The following is a 21,807-nucleotide window of genomic DNA, read 5'->3' as shown; positions in this document are numbered from 1 at the left end:
AATATCACTTGTAAGGAACCACGGTTTGTAAGTGGGGACTCAAACCAATGTGTTCTCAGTGCAAGTCCATTTTTCTATTAGGACATTCTAACAAGACACACTACAGCAACACCTCGCATAACACATTTAAGAAATACAGGGGGAGTGATAAAAAAAAAAAAAGTACATGGTGTCAGGTACAGACATGCTTTAGGGAATATGTTGAGCTGGAAACTTCTAGAGAAGCTGCTGGCTCTGGACCTGCCATAGTTAGGGCTCAATGCGGAGTCACAGAACACCACCGCTGTAGAAATCCCCCCACTAGCTACTTTTCACAACACACTCAGACATCAGAGCACAGTTTCAGTGCTGTGAACGAGAAGATCCAGAACTGGGGTAAATGACTTGTTTCCACAGACGAGGGAGCATGGTCAGAGATTACAAACTCACCAGGCAATAATCAGGCTTCCATCCACACAGTGCTTGGGGGCCTAATTTGTTTTGAAGTGCCCTAGCCGGAGGCCAGATCTCACAGAGGTACAATGACATCTGAAAACTGAAAGGAGGCATTCCCTTCTGGATGGCCAGTGTCGCCATCGTGTAGAAAACAAACTGGCTCCGGCTAAATTGAACAGAAAGGAAAAATTCTGTAATGGCATTAAGACTTGTCCGAAAGGCTGGAGAGGTGACCTTGGGCCAATGGAAACCAACATCCTCTTCATCAAGACGCGTGCGCACTCGCATCCGTGACTAGAGGCAAAGGAGTAATTTCTGGTGGTAACGTCTGGTGAGGACCTATGTTGGGTCTACGGTCAGGAAGAACCCCAGACACCAGGTCCTGCAGATCAGCGTCCCCCCCCGATACGGTGATGCTGTCCCTGACTCTCCTTAAGCCACAGTACTGCTCTGTAAGGCCATCTGTCCCGGAAAAGTAAGCTTCATAGTATTCAGGCTACCACGCGTGATCGTGAAATCCAGAACACGCACAGCGACCGATGCCAGCAGAAGCATGGCAGGCAGAGAAAGCAAGTCTGACTCCAAACTCTGCACTTATGCCGGTGTGCGACAAGCCCCACTTCTGTTAGAGAAGCACCTGACGTCACCGGTGTGCCAAGAGATGCTGGTGCCCCGGGACAAGACCCCACCATGGTCCTCAGACATCGGGGTGCCCCCCTGGCAAATAAGACTCCGCAGTGACAGGAGCCGGACCAGCCACAGAAACCTGGCTCCCGAGCTCAGGCTAAGCCCCCAGTCCCATCACAAGGCTGCTTTGCTCCCCTGGCAGAGCTGGCTGACAGGGTCAGGCTCAGGTGTCCTGTCTCCTGTAAAAGCATTCTTTTGGGGGGCACCCTTTTGATGACGACTCATGTAGGACAAAATATCCTCCCTCTGGTAGGGTCATCTGCTCTCCAAATGTGCCTGGGACCTGAAGGGTTTCTCAGGATGCAGGAAAGTTCTAAGAAAACTGGGACCCATCCTCAACCTACTTCCTGGGCTCATTCTGATTGTCCATTCAACACGCTTCCGCCCCGAATCTCCCTGTAAACAACCTTGTGATCTTGCCTCTTCCAGGACTTCGAGCAAGGGGCCGTGGTGGGCACACAGTGTATGTGTCCACGTGGCTGTGCCCCCAGGGCCTTTCTTGAGGCCGTAAGATGAGAAGAAGAGCTCAGAGTTCTGCCAGGGAGAGCCTTTCCCTTCTACCCCAGGCTTCAAGGTTACCTCTGAGCAGAAGGATCACCAGGAACTGCCCACTTTCAGGACTCCTCAGCAGAAGACACCACGTTATTTGAAACCAGAGTTAGTTTTCCTCTGCACAGCACGGGATGTCAGAGGAAGCCATGAGGGGGACTACAGGAGGCCAAGGGGAGGTGGGAGCAGGCAGGAGGGCGGGTGCCCGAGACCAGCTCCGGACAGTGGGCAGAGCCCCTCCTGCTGCTGCCCGCCCCCCACCATGTGCATAACCTCCAGGAGCAGATCTCAGCTTGCAGAGGAGACTTGGCCACAGGCTCAGATCTGGGTCTTTTCAGAGCAAGCAGACGCACCTGAGTGTGGCTTCAAACTGTCTCTGATCTGAGACTCATCGCAGTGTTGTTAGTAAGATGGTGTTTGTGGATAAGACCGACGGAAGTGACAAGGTAGGCCTGACAACAGAGAACTCGACGGTTCGTCCCTCGAAATCACCCCCAGGAGAAACAAGGAAACGAGCAAACAAACAGACCTCTTTTAATTTTACCTTTTTTTAAAAATTTTGCCTTTTTAAATTTTTACCTCTTTTAATTGCCTTAAAGGTAATTAAAATTACCTTTTAATTTTAGGTTTTTTTAATTCAATTAATGTAGAGCATATTAGTAGTTTCAGAGGTAGAGGTCAGTGATTCATCAGTTTTACATGACACCCAGTGCTCATCACATCACGCGCCCTCCTTAATGCCCATCCCCGGTTACCCCAATCCCCACACCCCCAACAGCCCTCAGTTTGTTTCCTAGAGTTAAGAGTCTCTTATGGTTTGTCTCCCTCTCTGTTTTCATCTTGTTTTATTTTTTTCCCTCCCTTCCCCTATGCTCCTCTGTTTTGTGTCTTCAGTACCACATCTGAGTGAGATCTTATGATAACTTTCTCTGATCAGAAGCAGAGATTTCTAACGCACCCGTACTCCTGGCTAACCCTGCACACAGGTGCACACACACACATTAATATATACCCCCCTTGCAGCACATGACAACTTGCCCGTAGCATCTCTTCTCACCTGGGGAATGAAAATTGAGGCTTAGTCATGGTTCACAGACTGTGAAATTTAAAATCACAGACCTGTCCCTGCTCTTTCAGCCAACCTGGGAATCCACGGACACCTCTCAGGGGGACCCCTGTGCACCTGAGTGAGCAATCTGGACTTCCTGGAGGCCATTATGTTGCCTGTGGGAATCTGTTCTTCCTTTTTACAAGATTAACAGTTGCTTCTTCTTGACTAAAAATAAACAGTTAACTCAGAGGTATGAGCAAAGTCACCTTCTCTCATAGGAGACATATAAAAAGGGGGACAAAAGCAAAGAAAGGTGCGTCCAAATTAGTCACAATAAATTCCTTGCCTCAATATCTCCACAGATCTGATTGCTTTCAAAACTATGGTAAGACTAACAGAGATCTTCCCTGAAAATCATTATAAGAAAATATTAAAATATGACTAAAGTGTATTTTTAGCATTTTTGTAACAAAATACTTATTGGCATTTTGACTCAATGAAAAACTCAAGATTTATTTTTCACTTGAGAAAAGTTTTGACCTTAACAACCTCAATCAATATGCCCCTTTGGTATAAATGCAAGTAGATATTTATCTCCCCACAAGCCAATAGCAATTTTTCTGTAAGTGTGTCAAATAGGTTTTTCTGTATTAATTTTGTATTTTTAATTTTAAATGATATTTCTAATTCTTGAAATTTATTAGTCTAAAAACTGCTTGGATTTACTTTCACCTGACTTTTCAGTAAAAGTTTTTCATTCTAATCACTGTTAATATGTTCAATTAATTAAATTCATTTGTGCCTTTCAAAATGAGAGACTTCATTTCTAAATATTCAGAAATAACTAATTTTCATAATAACTCATGGAAAGTTTTAAGAACTTCTCTAAGAGCAAATGAGTACAATCTGTGTCAAATTGAAACACATCACGGCATCTTCAACCTAAGACAGAATCCAATCAAGGAAAACGATTTAGTGACACATCAAAGCATTACACACCTAGATAAGAGGGTTTCATCAATGATTTTTGGTGCGTTTTTATTGTGAACCCTGAATAATATAACGGAGAGCTGATGCTGAGTTCAATACCTGAGTCTACAGAAATTTAATTTTCTGATTCTACAGAAAAGAGATATATTCAGAAATATCCCATTCTATAAAGATAAGGCCCAAGGTAAAACTCAATTTTTAACATTTTGGTTACAGTCTACCTTCCAGATCAGCTCAAATATGAGTTTCTTGAATTCTCCTTAAAGTCTTCCGAGCCCACCATCTGTTCAGGTGTTCATGAATCACCCCCTAGTCTACAACACAGGACACCCACTATTTATACCCTCCAAACCCATCAGAGAAAAATAGATGTGCAAATCCGAGGTCAAGTGCATAGGAAAAGTGATACTTATTCAACCCTCCCCTTCCTCCAGATAGCTAGAGTCCCACACACCTGTCAGCAATGAGAAATATCCTCTCTTTGCTGTGTGCTGGGACAGGCATCAGGCACGTGTACCCACCGAGCTCATGAAACAGACTGGTACTGCAGCAGAAGGAAGTGTTAATTTCCGTTGCTCCTAGGTGACATACCTTTACAAACCCACAGGGGCCCGATAGGCTTTGACCTCACATGCCCTGGGGACATGTTCTCAGACTACCTTGTCTTCACCAGCTGACACCTTCCTCTCGTTCTTTCTCTTGGGCATGTGTGGGCACACATGGGTTTTCCTGGCATGCTATTTACATCGAGCTGGGTGACACTTAGAAAACCATTCGTATGAAACCGGCCATTACATTTATTCTTGGATATTGTTGAAATTCAGTTCTGACTAGACTCATCAGACTTTTTTTTTTTTTTTTTTGCTCTTATTACCTGTCAAAGAATTTTGGAGCATGACCTATCCGTTCAGACTCTTTAATCTGAATCTAAAATGTCAATAATAAATTGAAATAATTAAAAAGAGTCTAATTTCCAACATTGCAAATAGCAACACTAAAAAATAAAACCGCTACATCATTTTTTTAATACCCATAACATCCAAAACCCATTCACTATGAAACTCACCACTTTCCATTTAAAAATTGGAATAACGTTCTTCTTTCAGAAAAATTACAGATTGCTACTCTGTCCTCAGTGAACCTGAAGCTCCTTTCCATTTACCCCACAGAATTTTGCCCAAATGGGACATATTTCTACTCTTTATAAAGTCTTGAGTGATCACCTTATCATATGCTTCTGAAACTGTTTTTCTATGTCATGAGTCTGTAAGGCTTTGAAATCCAACAACAAGAACACAAGTTCTGGCTTCCATTACACCCACTCTGCCAGCTGGATGGGGCTGAACAAAGAGGACCTATGACGTAGGAGTTTCCCTTGCCTCCCTGAACACATCCTTGCTTGGAGTCCTTTACAACATATCTGTGTGTTGCTGGGGGCTGTCCCATGCCAGTGTAAGGACACTACTCAGGGTTGTCTAGAAAGGTTCCACGTGGGAAAGCTCTCGCAGACACTGGTGGCTGGTACAGCCAGGTTTTCTCTGAGCCCCAAGCATGAATTGCCTGCAACAGAGCAGGTCCCTCTTACTCTCTGGTTGCTTGGAGCTCAGGCAGCAAATCCGAAGGCCACCGTGTCATACTCCATTCCTTATTTTCATCCTCTAGCTCATCTGAATTTTTTTTTCCCAATTCTTATATGTAATTATGGTCAACCTCTTACTAACTGGGCAAATAGAAGGAAAATAGTGTCCTGCTGATTTAGGTAAATTCTTGACTTTTCAAGCTGGCTCAATCATGATGAAGGCACCAAGAAGAGAGGGTTATGCTCAGCTTTCCTAACCTTCCCTAGGACCCTTGATGTCACACAAGTCCCTCAGTCCACCTGGAGGGGACCTGCTAATCGCTGCTGCGTCCGTGAATAGAGCTTCTGGTTCCTCCTGAGTCGGATTGACGATTGACTTGCAAACAGAATGCACGTTGACAATTTAGCATTGACCATATTTCATTTTTTATTCCTTGTTAGATGTATGTATTAATGGCAGTCACCTCAAAACACTCAAATTGTTAAGGGTGCAAACATTAGAAAGCACAGATGAGAATTTAAAAAAAAATGCCTCCATATACTCAACCAAGGAACACACATTCTTATAAGACCACATACAGAATCATACTACTTCAGAGTATAAAGGACCAATAATGTCACCTAAGTTCACCACCTCTCTGTTGAGGGTTCATACTTTTCCTGTAACCCCTTCTTCTATATGACAATCAGAAACTTCTATATGCCAATTACCATAAAATATTTATTACCTATGGGCAAAACAGTGAGTCGACTGACCTGAAAGGTGAAACCATTAAAACCCTCATGCTGTCGCCCTTCTGTGCATTGTTAACAAAGCGCTCGAAAGCAAAACAAAGGAAGAAAGAAACCAACAAGAAGGAAAAACAGAAGAATCAATATCACTTTCAAATGCAACAATGACTTTGATGTGTATTCAGCGCTGTGATAATGAACTGAACAATACGGGTGAACTCACCCCGCAGTGAGAGGACGCAATTAGGAGACAAGTCCTGACTACCGAGTGCCAGAGAAGAGACAAGAGCTCAAAACACAGCAGAGCCGGCTTAACTGCCTCTAATGTTTTACTGATTGTTCTACTTTCAGCATTTCATGCCACTTAGCTAGGACATGGCTAATCATTTTCCGATGGCTTCGGAACACATGATGATTTATTTTCAGAGGATGCTGATGCATGGTGCGTGTCTTAAACGTAATGTCTTCGGAGTTGAAAAGGGAGCGTATTTATTCAAAGGTCTCGAGGTTTATAGTCACTCAGCTTCTAATTATCCATGAATGGATCTTGCGCAACACGCATCGACAATCTCTCCCCACTGAGGTGAGACTAGAAACAGTCCAAACTATGTGGCTTTGAACTACATGTTGATATGACTTTGAAATTAAAAACAAAAACACTCTCCAATAGTATCAATAAAATGCAATGCCTTTACCTACTCTGCCCCAGCGCAGCCATCAATTTCCTGTGTCTGGTTCTCATGACTTTCTTTCTCCGATGTGCATGTGCTAGAGGCTTTTTCACCCCGGCTTGCCACTAGTCCTATTATAGTGGTCTGCAAAAACACAGGAAGCACTATTTGCAGGTGTTTACTCACCATTGAGATTCTGAGTGTACATCCTCTTCCAGACTCGGCATCAGCATCTGGGGTTCAATCCACTTTATTCACCAGATGCTTAGAGTGCAAATATTCCACTCCAAGAGTATTAATTATATATATGTGTGTGTGTGTGTGTGTGTGTGTGTATGTATATATATATGTATATTCTTTTGAAGCTTCTTTCTTGCATCTTGTGCATACAGATTTCTTCTCACATGCAAAAGGCATGTTATATCCCTTCACTAATATTGCTTTTATAAAGTAACATCAAGTCAAGTAATAGATGCCAAGTAAAATATGCTAGAGCATCTTACAAATACCTAGAACTTTTTTTTTTTTTGCAACAAATAACTAATGCCTCTCCAATTTTGGTATGTGACTTATTTTTGCCCAATTATGTAAATGTTTGTCATGACTATCACACCTGACGATTAATTAAAACTTTTTAACGGAGGGGCACCTGGGTGACTCCATTAGTTAAACATCTCCCTTTAGCTCAGGTCATGATCCCAGAGTCCCGGGACTGAGCCTGCATCAGGCTCCCTGCTCAGTGGGAAGCCTGCTTCTCCCTCTCCCACCCCCCCTACTTATGCTCCCTCTCTCACTCTCTCTCTATCAAATAAATAAAATCTTTAAAAAAAAACTTTTTAGTGGAGTCATAGGTGAGAAAGAGTTTTGCATCATCAGTACAGGGTTATTATTTGGTTCTCTAAAGAGAAAACTCAAAGAGCTCAAATTTTGAAACATGCCTTTTTACTAACTTAGAAATCTTCAAGACCTACCTAGGTCAACTATTCTATAATACCTTCCTGGTCTCCTTGAAAAGTGTCTCCCCCCTTTGTGATATTTACAGTCTATGTGTCTCTAGAGCAACAATGTCACCTCAGCCTCACAGGCGTTCTTACACAAGCATTTTCTCAACCATGTGGAAACCATTCCAAAAAAAGGGACATTCATTGCTATGGCCTCCACAGCACCCGGACAGTGCTGGGCACATAAGAGCTATGCCATAAATATGTGTTAAATTAAATTAAAAACTACTAACTAAATTATTTGTGACTTAGGCTAACATTTTCAAATTGTAAATTCTGACTTATTAACATTTTAAACAAATCTTGAGTAGTGAGCAAAGATGCTCTACAGAAATGTTACTTATCTCTTGTGATGTTTACTCTAACGGCAAAGAAATCTTTGGGGAGCCTGAGTGACTTTGGCTCAGGTTGTGACCCAGTGTCCTAGGATCGAGTCCCACATCAGGCTCTCTGCTCAGGAAGCTCTCTGCTTCTCCTTCTCCCTCTACCTGCTGCTCCCCCCCACTTGTGAGCATTCTCTCTCTCTCTGTGTCAAATAAATAAGCAAAATCATAAAAAAAGAAAGGAAGAAAGAAAGAAAAAAAGAAAGAAATCTTTCCATAAATTGTTAGGACTTGAATCAATCACCCGAAATAAAGTATCTAAAGTACTCAGCATCAATAAAAGAAGGAAGATAAAAGTACATGGAAGCATGAGAGACTATGGACTCTGAAAAACAACCAGAGAGTTTTGAAGGGGCGGGGGGTGGGAGGTTGAGGAACCAGGTGGTGGGTAATAGGGAGGGCACATACTGCATGGAGCACTGGGTGTGGTGCAAAAACAATGAACACTGTTACGCTGAAAATAAACAAACAAACAAACAAAAAGTACATGGAAACAAATGAAAATGAAAACAATCCAAAATTGTTTTGGATTATATAACAATCCAAAACCTCTGGGATGCAGCAAAAGCAGCTGTAAGAGGAAAGTGCATAGCAATACAAGCTTACCTCAAGAAGCAAGACGAACCTCAAATAAACAACCCAAGCTTACACCTCACTTAAGAGAGCTAGAAAAAGAACAACAACAACAACAACAACAACAAAAAGCCTAAAACCATGAGAGGAAGGCAAATAAGAAAGATTAGAGCAGAAATAAATGACATAGAAACCAAAAAAACTATAGAACAAATCAATGAAATGAAGAGTTTGATCTTTGGAAAAAATCAATAAAATTGATAATCCTCTAGTCAGACTTATCAAGAAAAAAAGAGAAAAGGCTCAAATAAGTAAAATCACAAATGAGAGAAGAGAAATAACAACCAACAGCACAGAAATATAAACAATTAGAAGAGAATATTATGAAAAAATATATGCCTACAAATTGGACAAACTGGAAGAAACGGATAACTTCCTAACAGCATATACACTACCAAGACTGAAACAGGAAGAAATAGAAAACTTAAACAGACTGATAACCAGCAAATAAATTGAATCAGTAACAAGCAAACTCCCAAGAAACAAGAGCCCAGGGTCAGATGGCTTCACAGGTGAATTCTACCAAACAAGTAAAGAAGAGCTAATACCTATTCTTCTCCAATTATTCCAAAGGATAGGAAGGAAGGAAAACTTCCACATTCATTCTAGGAGCATTATCTAGCACTACCCTGATACCAAAACCAGATAGAGACACTTAAAAAAAAGGGAACTACAGGCCAATATCTCTGATGAAAATACATGCAAAAATCCTCAACAAAATATTACAAAACCCAACCCAACAATGCATTAAAAAAAATCATTCATTGCAATGAACTGGGATTTATTTCTGGGTTGCAAGGATGGTTCAATATTTATCAATATGATACAACACATCAAGAAGAGAAAGGATAAGAACTATATGATGATTTCAACAGATGCAGGAAAATCATCTGACAAAGTACAACACCCATCCATGATAAAACCCTCAACAAAGTAGGTTTAGAGGGAACATACCACAACATAACTAAGGCCATATATGAAAAACCGACACTTAACATCATCCTCAATGGGGAAAAACTGAGGTCAGGAATAGGGCAAGGATGTCCACTCTCAGCACTTTTAGTCAACACAGCACCAGAAGTCCTAGCTATAGCAATCAGAAAACAAAAAGAAATAAAAGGCATCCAAATCAGCAAGAAAGAAGTAAACCTTCCACTATTCACAGATGACAGAAACTATATACAGAAAACACAAAATATTCCACCAAAAACTCCTACATCTGATAAACGAATTCAGTAAAGTCATAGGATACACATCAATATACATAAATCTATTTCATTTCTATACACCAATAATGAAGCAGCAGAAAGAGAAATTAAGAACACAGTCAAATTTACTATTGCACCAAAAATAATACAATAACTAAGAATAAACCTAACCAAAGACATAAAAGACCTATAGCCTGAAAACCATAAAAAAACTGATGATAGAAACTGAGGACGACCCAAAGGAATGGAAAGACAGTCCATGCTCATGGATTGGAAGAACAAATATTGTTAAAATAGCTATCCTACCCAAAGCAATCTACACATTCAATGCAAACCCTATCAAATACCAGCAGCATTTTCTACAGAAATAGAACAAACAGTGCCCAAAAAAGGCCCCAAATAGCCAAAAGCAACCCCAAAAAAGAAAAGCAAAGCAAAGCCGGAGGCATCAAATTCCAGACTTCAAGCTCTATTACAAAGCTGTAGTAACCAAAATAGTATGGTACTGACACACACATAGATCAACAGAACAGAATAGAAAACCCAGAAGTAAACCCACCATTACATGGTCAATTAAACCTTGACGAAGCAAGAAAGAATATCCAGTGGGAAAAGGACAGTCTCTTCAACAAATGGTGTTGGGAAAACTAGACAGCCACATGCAGAAGAATGAAACTGGGCCACTTTCTTTCACCAAACACAAAATAAACTCAAATGGATGAAAGACCTAAATGTGGGATCGGAAAGTATAAAAATCCTAGAACAGAACACAGGCAGTGACCTTTTTGACATTGACTATAGCAGCTTATTTTTTAGTTAGGTCTCCTGAGGCTAGGCAAATAAAAGCAAAAATAAACTACCGGGATTACATCAAAATAAAAAGCTTCCGCACACTCAACGAAACTAAAATGTCATCTAAAGAATGGGAGAAGATATTTGCAAATGATATATCTAATAAAGGGTCAGTATCCAAACTATATAAAGAGCTTACATAGTTAAACACTCCAAAAACAAATAATGCAATTGAAAAACAGAAGACATGAACACACGTCTCTCCAAAGAAGACCTACAGATGGCCAAAAGACACATGAGGAGTTGCTCAACTTCACTCATCATCGGGGAAATGCAAATCAAGGAGATATCACCTCATACCTGTCAGAACAGTTAAATCAATAGCACTAGAAACAACAAGTTTTGGAGAGGATGTGGAGAAAGGGGAACTACTGTGCACCATCGGTAGGAACACAAACTAGCACAGCCACTGTAGAAAACACTATCGAGTTTCCTCAGAAAGTTAAAAATAGAACAACCCTATGATCCAGTAATTGGACTAATGGGTATTTACTCAAAAAACACACAAAAAAACATGAATTCAAAGGGCTACATGCACCCCAAAGTTTATAGCAGCATTATTTATAATAGTCAAATTATGGAAGCAGCCCAAGTGTCCACTGGTTGATTAAAGGATAGAGAAGATATGGTATACACACACAATGGAATATTATTCAGCCATAAAGAAGAATGAAATCTTGCCATTTGCATCATGGATGGAGCTAGAGAGTATAATGCCAAGTGAAATAAGTCGAGAAAGATATATACCACATGATTTCACTCGTATGTGGAATTTAAGAAATAAAACACATGAGCAAAGGGAAAAAAGAGAGAGAGAAATAAATCAAGGAACAGACTCTTAACTATAGAGAACAAACGGCTGGTTACCAGAGGGGAGATGAGTGGGGGATGGGGGAAACAGGTGATGGGGATGAAGGTGGGCACCTGTCGTCATGATCACAGGGTGATGTATGGACGTGCTGAATCACTATATTGTACACCTAAAACTAATACTACACTGTATGTTAACTAGCTGGAATTTAAATAAAAACTTGGAAAAAATTAAGTAGCATCATAGAGACAGAATGTAGAATGGTGGTCACCAGGGCCTGGGGGTTGGGGAAGTGGGGAGTTTTTCTCAATGGTATAGAGTTTCAGTTTTGCAAGATGAAAACCTTCTAGAAATCTATTTCAAACAATATAAATGCACCTAACCCTACTGAACTGTATACCCAAGCATGTTTATGATGGGGCACCTGGGCGGCTCAGTGGGTTAAGAATATGCCTTCAGCTCAGTCATGATCCCAGGGTCCTGGAATCGAGTCCTGCATCTGGCTCCCTGCTCAGTGGGGAGCCTGCTTCTCTCTCTACTCCCTCTTTCCTGCTTGTGTTCTCTCTCTCTTTTGCACTCTCTAAGAAAGAAAGAAAAGAAAAGAAAGAAAAAAAAAGAAAGGAAGGAGGGAGGGAAGGAAGGAAGGAAAATCTTTTTATAAAAAAAGAATGTTGACGATGGTAAACTGTGCATGAACGTTTACCAAAATTAAAAATACAGATATTGTGGTTGTAATTGTATTGTGGTTGTGCTCATGTACATTTTCCTGGGTTATTTAAAGTCACCAGGCTTTCCCTGTAACTTGTTTAGAGTTCCACAGAAATCACTCCAGCATCTGGGGCAAGAATGGTGACCAGGTTTCAGCATTGCCTAAAGAAGTGTTACATTGACAGTGACTCTTCATGCCATGGCCTCTCCCAGGAAAGCCCAGACAGGTGTTTCCCTTCGATCTACTCCTCTGGTGTATTTGGCCTTGCTTGGAAGGACCTCAGGTGTCTAGAGATGGCACATTCCTACTGTTACAATCATCTCAGAGGAACAAACAAAACCCCTGAGATTGTAAAGTTACATGAGACACAACGTCCCTTCCTTAATAGTGTTTAAAAATATATCTAATGAAGGACCTTAATTTCTCTGCAGTAAGGTGACTGTAAATGTCACTTGACTATTACAAGAGGCCCAAAGATTTACTCTGAGAAAAAGACATATTAATGGTCACTACCAGCCAATCACACCATTTATATTAGCTAAGATTCTATGAAATAAAATTAAAACTAGATTAAAACAAAGAATAAAGAAACTTATTCTGTATTTTCGGCTTTATTTATTACATTTGTGTCATGAACTCAGATTATAGTTTAAAGACATCAGTTATAATAACACAGTGGGGTTAGAACCCCAAGCAAAAAAAAGGAAGAGAGAAAGGGTGAGAGGGAGGGAGGGAAGGAAGGGAGAGAGAATGAAAGAGCGAAAGAACAAAAGAAAAGAAGAAAGAAAGAAAGAAATGGAAGTACAAGAAAGAAAAAAAGAAAGAATTAAACATTATACACACAAGGCAAATTTTTAGATTGAGTAAACTCATAACACAACAGCACAAGCCAATTCCAGATTCCCACACACTATGATGCAGAACTCTGACTTCATGAAGATCAGAAGCTTCTGCACAGCAAAGGAAAGTCAACAAAACAAAGAGGCAACCCACAGAATGGGAGAAGATACTCTCAAATAACACTGCAGACAAAGGGCTGATATCCAAGATTTATAAAGAACTCCTCAACATGGACGGGACTGGAGGAGATTATGCTGAGTGAAATAAGTCAAGCAGAGAGAGTCAATTATCATATGGTTTCACTTACTTGTGGAACATAAGGAATAACACGGAGGACATTGGGAGATGGAGAGGAGAAGGGAGTTGGGGGAAATCGGAGGGGGAGACAAACCATGAGAGACTGTGGACTCTGAGAGACAAACTGAGGGTTTTGGAGGGGAGAGGGATGGGGGATTGGGTGAGCCTGGTGGTGGGTATTATGGAGGGCACAGGTTGCATGGAGCACTGGGTGTGGTGCATAAACAATGAATTCTGGAACACTGAAAAAATTTAATTTAATTTAAAAAAAAGAACTTTTGAAGTTGAAAGGAAAAAACATTCTATTTTCTAAAAAATATTCAGTAGGAAGCTAATCTTTTTGCCTCTCTCTGAAATTATTGCTGGACACATTAAAAAATTCAACTAGTATTATGACATAAGATTATAATAAAAAATGATTACAGCTTGTAATATCTTGTTGATTTTACTGGCAAGACAAAATTGGAAAGTAAAATGCAGGATTCCATCAAAGTGCTCATTCATTCACTCCAGAATATTGCCCTTTAAATGCAAGTATAGGAAATTTAACATAAGAAAAGCACCCATCAACTGGAATTAAAATGAAATTAAGTGAAAATAAAATAAGAAAATGATCCATCATGTGAAAACACATATCCATGGCATAAATAAAAACATTCACTTAGTTAACTATATGTTTGAAGTATAATTGTGTATTAGAAAGTGTTTCAATTTAAAGTACGCAATCCCAATATTATATAGCTGTGAAACTGCCACCAAGATACAGAATTTCTATCCTGCCTCCCAAAGTTTCCTAGAGATGCGCTGCAACCCATCCTTCCAACTCTAATCACAGGGAGACACTAATCGGCTTTGTGGCACAACAAATTGGATTTCACTTTCTAGAATTTTATATAAAAACAGAATCATACAGTAGGTATGATTCAGTTTCTTTCACTAAGCAAAATGAATAAAACTTATCCAAGTCACTGCACACGAAAGTAATTTACTTATTTTATTGCTAAGTAGTATTTCATTGGAATATATCCCATCGTGTGTAACTATTTACCACGTGATACAAATTTAAGTTTTTGTTCCTGTTTCTAGTTTTTTACTCTTGTGAATAAAACTGCTATGAACACTTCCATACAAATTTTTTGGTAAAAATATTCAATTTCTCTTAGGTAAATGTCTATTAATGGAAGGGCTGAGTCACAGAGTAGGTTAAGCTTAAACCCTTCTAGAAACTTTCAATCACCTAACTGAGATCACTGATTGGATCATTTTACAGTCTCACCCAAACATAATTATAGGTCTGAAACCTCCACGCCCTCACCAACATACAAAATTGGAGGGATTTCTAACTTTAGCCATTTCTTCCTCTAGCCCAAGACTGTGAGGTGACAGCCCAGAGAATATCCAAAATGTAGCTAGTAAACGGTGTTGGCCAGTCTGCCTTAATGACTAGCCTGGGTTTTGTTTGGACAGCTGACTCATCTCCTCGAACAGTTGTCTGGCCACACATACTTCTTCTCTCCTGGATAAATTTCCTTATTTCTTTCAATATGGAGAGGCTACAAATTTTCTAAATTTTAAATTTCTGCTTCTCTTTTGTGAACCATTTTATCTTTAAGTCATTTCTCTCTTCTCACGTTTTATTGTAGGCATTCAAGAGGAGCAAGTCTGCTTCTTTAACACTTTTCTTAGAAACTTCTTCAGCCAAATCTCTAATATCATCCCCCACAAGTTCTACGAAATCCTAGGGCACGAACACAGTTCAGCCAAATCCTCCGTCACTTTCTGAAAAAGTCACCTTTCCTCCAGTTTCCAGTAACACGCTCCTGATTTCCATCTGAGACCTCATCAGAATGATGTCCACTGTCCATATTTTCACCAACATTCTGTTCATGACCACTTACATAATCTCTAGGAAGGCAAAGCCTCTCTCTACTGCATTCCTTCTCTCCTGCGTGGCCATAAGAATTGCTAATAATAGTCCACTGACAGCAATGTGGCTTTGTCCAGCATGCACTGTACCTCCAAACCAGCCTCCACTCCTCCTCCACTTCCTAAGCAGTGGTTCCCACATTTCTAGGTACGCGTTACACCAGCAGCCCCATGTCTCAGGATCGATATTTTCTCTTTGTCCATCCAAGCTGCTATAAGAAAATACCAAAGTCCTGGTATCTTATAAACAATATAAATGTATTGTTTACAGCCTGGAGACTGGAAGTATGAGAGCAAGGCACCAGCATGGCTATGTTCTCGTGAGGGCTCTCTTCCCAGTCCATGGATGATGCCTTCTCGCTGTGTCCTTCCGTGATGGAAACAGCTAGAGAGCTCTCTGGGGTCCTTTTGATAAGGGCCCAATCCCATTCCTGAGGGTTCTGATTTAATGACTTAAACACTTCACAAACGCCCCACCTGCTAATCACATCATCTTTGAGAATTAGGATTTCAACATATGAATTTTGGGGGGACACAGACATTAAGACCACAGCATTCAAGAAAAAAAAAACATAACAGATGGCCAGTAGACACACAGCAAGATGCTCAACGTCACTTATCATCAAGGAGACGCAAATCAAAACTACAATGAGACGCCACCTCACACCTGTCAGAATGGCTAAAATCAACAACGTAAGAGACAGGTATTGGTGAGGATGTGGAGAAAGAGAAACCCTTTTATGTTGTTGGTGGGAAAACAAACTGATGCAGTCGCTGTGGAAGACAGTATGGACGTTCCTTGAAAAGTTAAACATCGACCTACCCTATGATCCGGCCATCACTCTATTGGGTATTTACCCCAAAAGTACAAAACCCTTATTCAAAGGGATACATGCACACCTATGTTTACAGCAGCATTATTTACAACAGCCAAGATACGGAAGCAGCCCTAGTGTCCACTGATTAATGAACGGATAAAGAAAATGAAGTATTTATACACAATGGAATATTATTCAGCCATAAAAATGAAGTTGTGCTCTTTGCAATGACATGGATGAATCTAGAGTATAATGCTTGCAAAATTAGTCAGAAAAAGGCAAATACCACGATTTCACTTATATGTAGAATTTAAGAAACAAGCAAATGAAAGAGAGGAGAGGAGAGATAAGAAAGAGAGAGAGAGAGGAAAACCAAGAAACAGACTCTCACATCCAGAGAACAAAGAGATGGTTATCAGAGGGGAGAGGAGGTGGGTGAGGGACAGAGAAACGGGTGATGGGGATGAAGGAGGCACCTGCCGTGACATATCCTGGCTGTTGGACAGAAGAGTCAAATCACTATAGGGTACACCGGAAACTCACATAATACAGCATGCTCACCACACCACGATTGAAATAGAACATTGAATTAAAAAAAGGAAAAATATGTCTGCATTGGGGGCATTCTCAGCTTACTCCATGCCTTGTATACTGATCAGAAATGGCAGAAAAGTTCTCACCAAGGCCCTTCTTACCACACCGTTAACAACAGTAACACTGTGCTATACCTTTACGACAGACCTTTCATAATTGGGAATTATGGCCTCAACAGTGCTTCACTGGAACCTTGAAATGTTCATTGTGGCCTAATTATCTTTGATGAGGGCCATGTTCTCAGTGTTTCGTAAGTACTGTTTTAAGCACTTCATTATGGCGTGACATAATTTTTAAAAATCTTTTAAGATATGATACACTTCTAAGACTTCATTGAAATATAAAAAGTTTGAATCACCTAATCTCATAAAATGTGAACCAAATTACTGTGCTGCTTCTTGAGTTGTGGTGGAGTTCAGTCTGGAGGGGATAATGTTGGGGTATTTTTTTCTCTTGCAGAATCTGCTCTCCCTTTCTGGTTCCTGCAAGTACAGTGTGCCTAAGCTACTCTGAAGACATTCTGAAGTTTGCTTCTCTGTTATGCTGACCTTGTGGGCAGCAGCCCATCGCTGCACCTGCTTGCTGTGGCCAGCATTTTTATTTGAAGTGGCTCATTTCATTCTTCTGACAAGGAGCAATGCACTCTTACTGGCTAGCAGCTTTTTTTAGGGAATTTTAAATATTTAGCTCCGACCAGGTATAATTTAGTGGAGACTGCATTATAAATAGGACAAGTAGTAACACAGCAAAGTCATCGACACTCCCCCCCTCCACCTGCTCCCCATCATAAGGGACACTGAGTAGAACAGATTTGCCAGAAGTACAAGGAGTTAATAAATAGTAAGCGTAGCAGAGAGAAGTCATTCTGTCCACACAGGTAAAAACTGCAGTTTCATGGAACTATAAAAACAAAGTAGAGGGATGCCTGGTTAGCTCAGTTGGTTTAAGTGTCTCCTTCAGCTCAGACCATAATCCCCCTGGGATCAAGTTCTACATCAGACTCCTTGCTCCGTGAGGAGCCTGCTTCTCCCTCTATCTGCTGCTCCCCCTATTTGTGTACTCTCTCTCTCTCTAACAAATAAATAAATAAAATCTTTTACAAAATAAGTACACATTACTTAACTCTAAAATGTCTTATTTTTATTAGCTTTAATTAGACACTTACAGCACTTGTAAAAATTTTTTTGCTTTGTTCTTATTTTTTTGAAGTCTTTACTTAAATTCCAGTTACTTAACATACAGCATAACATTAACTCATAGACTAAAAGAACAAATATTGTTAAAATGTCTATATTACCCAAAATCATTCACACATTTAAGTCAATCTCTATCAAAATGCCATTAAGGAGGGCATGTGATATAACGAGCACTGGGTGTTATATAAGTCTGATGAATCCAAGTTCACAGGCCTGTACCTTGGAAACCAATAATACATTATATGTTAATTAATTGAATTAAAATTTTTAAAATGTTTTAAAAATATCAACAGCATTGTTCACAGAAAGAGAACTAACAATCCTAAAACGTGAATGGAACCACAAAAGTCACCGAATTGCCAAAGCAACCTTGAAAAGAAAACCGAAGCTGGAGCCATCACAATTATGCACTTTGAGCTATACTACAGAGCTGTAATCATTAAGATAGTGTGATACTGGCATAAAAAATAGACACATACAAATACATCAGTGGAATGGAATAGAAAGCCCAGAAATGAACCGACGACTATATTGTCAATTAACCTTCGACAAAACAGGAAGGAATATACAATTGGAAAAAATGGTCTCTTCACCAAATGGTGTTAGGAAAACTGGACAGAAGCAAACAAAAGAATGAACCTGGACCACTTTCTCACACCATACACAAAAATAAAGTCCCAATGGATTAAGACCTAAATGTGAGACCTGAAACCATTAACATCCTAGAGGAAGACACAGATAGTAACCTCTTTAACATTAGCCATAGTAACATCTTCCTGGATCTGCCTCCGGAGGCAAGGGAAACAAAAGAAAAATAAACTACTGGGGCTTCATCAACATAAAAAGCATCTGCACAGCAAAGGAACCAATCAACAAAACTAAAAGTCAAGCTACAGAATGGGAGAAGATATTTGCTTTGCTTTTAAACATCCGGTTTTATTTGCAGAGGAAGTTACACTTATTACCACAAAATACTCTGTTTTGTTTTAAAGCAAGAAATAAACAGGCTTACAATTAAATCTTGTATTGGAAAACAGTTTTGCTGGGCTAACATTCTACATCCCACACTACTCCCCATCCCCACACAGCAGGCTTAGAACTCAGAAATTGAGAGGTAGCAGACTAAGACCATGGGAGTTCAGGACATACTGCCCCAAAATATACAACTTTGGTACCCTGATTATTTTGAGCCTTAGAAACATGACAAACACCAATGCAGGGAAAAGCTATCTCTGAACTCCCTTATCTGTCTGCAGACAGATCATCCAAAAAGAACTCAACTGTCATAAATCATAAATCCCCTCCAAGGGCTGTCAGCAGCCGGGGAGGAATGACTCTTGTCACAGGAGAGAAGTCTAGAAGTCCGAAGTCAGCACCACACCCATATATTCTTCCTCACAAACTATCACACCCAACTATTCTTACAAGGTCCCATTCAACTTTCCTGAAAACCATCTCCTCTCCCCTGAAAAGCCAACGTCCCTTCCCCTTTCCCTATGATGACGGTATTTAGCGACCTGAGGGCGTTACTCATTTTCCCTGAGCATCACCCACGTGCACAGGAAGTATACATGTTATTAACATAATCCCAGTCAAGAACCCTAAATAGGAGAGGGAACTTCCCCTCCCCTACAAAATAAAGAAAATTAAAAGAAAAATAATGATCAGTATCTCTTAGAAGATATTTTGACATTTTGTTTCAATATTGCTTAAGGGAATATAAATTTTAGAAAGGGAAACAGTTCGCTTTCCAACTTGAACTGCCCACATTTCATTAACACACCCACAAAGAGGATGCTACACACAAAGACTGACGTTCTCACAACACTCAGGCCCCCTGCCTGCAATCCTGATAGATGGTAAGTTCGAGAAAGTAAAGAAAAGGTGTTGAAAGGTAACACTGAAGTATGTTAACAATAAAAAAATGTTGCAAAATTATCGTATAGTCTAGCATTTGATGTATAAGACATAGCGACAGCCAACATTTGCAAGCACAGCCTCTGAAAGCAATTACCCAGAAAAAAAAAGCAAAGGAAATCATGTTCTCTGATGCTAATTGATTTCTTCTCATTCTGTTTGTTAATGTGTCAAACTCAAGGTGATAATAGAGAATAAGAACTACTTGACCACAAAATTATTGATCAGTGAGAGAGAGGAGGAGGTCCAGCACAACCAATCCATCTGAATGAGTTTTAAATAAATATTAATTTACAACCAGAAGGTAGAAGTGCCCACCTACAGAAACATGGTGGAAAACAAAAATGTTAAGTAAATATCGGATTCAAAGTGTAAGTAAAAAACTGTTACAACCCTCTAGAGAGAAAATTAAGTATAGGTTTCCTGATATACATTGTGCGATTTCCATTAAAATGTCTGTTTAGGTATACACAAAAATATAAACATGGAAATAGAACTGCAAACTCACTTGGCATCTGGCTCCCAGCTCCATCAATCTGTGAGTTTCCCAAAGTCTCCAAAGACATACCCAAAAATATCAGTAGGAATTATCTCTGGGTGAAGTCATGATAGCTACATTGTTCTGATTTGTGTTTGTCTTTATTCATTACAAGGCGCTGCTAATCAGAACACATATGCATATCACCTTTTATTTTTATTTTTTTAAAAGATTATTTATTTATTTGACAGAGAGGGAGAGATCACAAGTAGGCAGAGAGAAAGGAGGAAACAGGCTCCCCGCTCAGCAGAGAACCCTATGCGGGGCTCAATCCCAGGACCCTGAGATCATGACCTGAGCTGAAGGCAGAGACTTAACCCACTGAGCCACCCAGGCGCCCTGCATATCACCTTTTAAAACCGTGCTGCCACGAATGAACTCCACAGGTCAACTACATGAGTAATATAGGTAAAAACCTTCATTAAAACTGGGTATCTAGGGGCGCCTGGGTGGCTCAGTGGGTTAAAGCCTCTTTCGCTCAGGTCATGATCCTAGGGTCCTGGGATTGAGCCCCGCATTGGGCTCTCTGCTTGGCAGGGAGCCTGCTTCCTCCTCTCTCTCTCTATGCCTGCCTCTCTCCCTACTTGTGATCTCTATCTGTCAAATAAATAAATAAAATCTTTAAAAAAAAAACAAAACTGGGTATCTAGGCTCGGCCGATATTATCAATGAGATAACTCAGAGATCACACCAATCATCCAATGAAACATGTAAGTAAATAAAGACTCACTCATAAGGATTCTTTACAAGAACTTAATGTTGAAACAAACCAAACACATTGAAGAAAACAAGATTCAAATACAAAGAAATGAAATAGAAAACAGGAGAAAACTATCACCAGATTAATAATTAAAACTACTGGAAAGAATGAATGAAACAACTTAGTTCTAGAACTAAGAGAAGGGAGATAAAATGAAAATATGCAAAAGGGAAATAGGGATTTGAAGCCGTATGACAGAAGCACTTGGATGCTATATTTAAAGTATCACTGAAATCCTACTTTATGAAATGTATATATAGGTATTCCTATTTTATTGATGTATAAATATTTATTTTAAGGGTGTGTGTGTGTGTGTATGTGTGTGTGCATGTGTGTGCGCGTGCGTGCACCCACGCACACGCACGTGCTTGTGAGAACACTGGCCCAGGAACACAATTCATTACCGAACTATTAACTCACAGTTTTGAGGTGACAAGCAGTGATCTAAGCATTCAGTGAGCATCACCTCATTTAATTTCCAAAGAAGCCCCAGGGGGTGTACGTACGGATCTTATTTTACAATCTAGGAGCTGAACCCACTGATCCACTTTCTGATCATGTGCTTGCCTGGACCCCAGGGGCAGGTCACTGCCAGAGAAGACGGACCCATGACGCAGACCGTTTCCGCTG

Source organism: Meles meles, chromosome 2 (genome assembly GCF_922984935.1).
Source record: "Meles meles chromosome 2, mMelMel3.1 paternal haplotype, whole genome shotgun sequence".
NCBI classification, from domain to species: Eukaryota; Metazoa; Chordata; class Mammalia; order Carnivora; family Mustelidae; genus Meles; species Meles meles.
The sequence above is the reverse complement of the archived record's forward strand: the minus strand, read 5'-3'. Positions refer to the sequence as shown.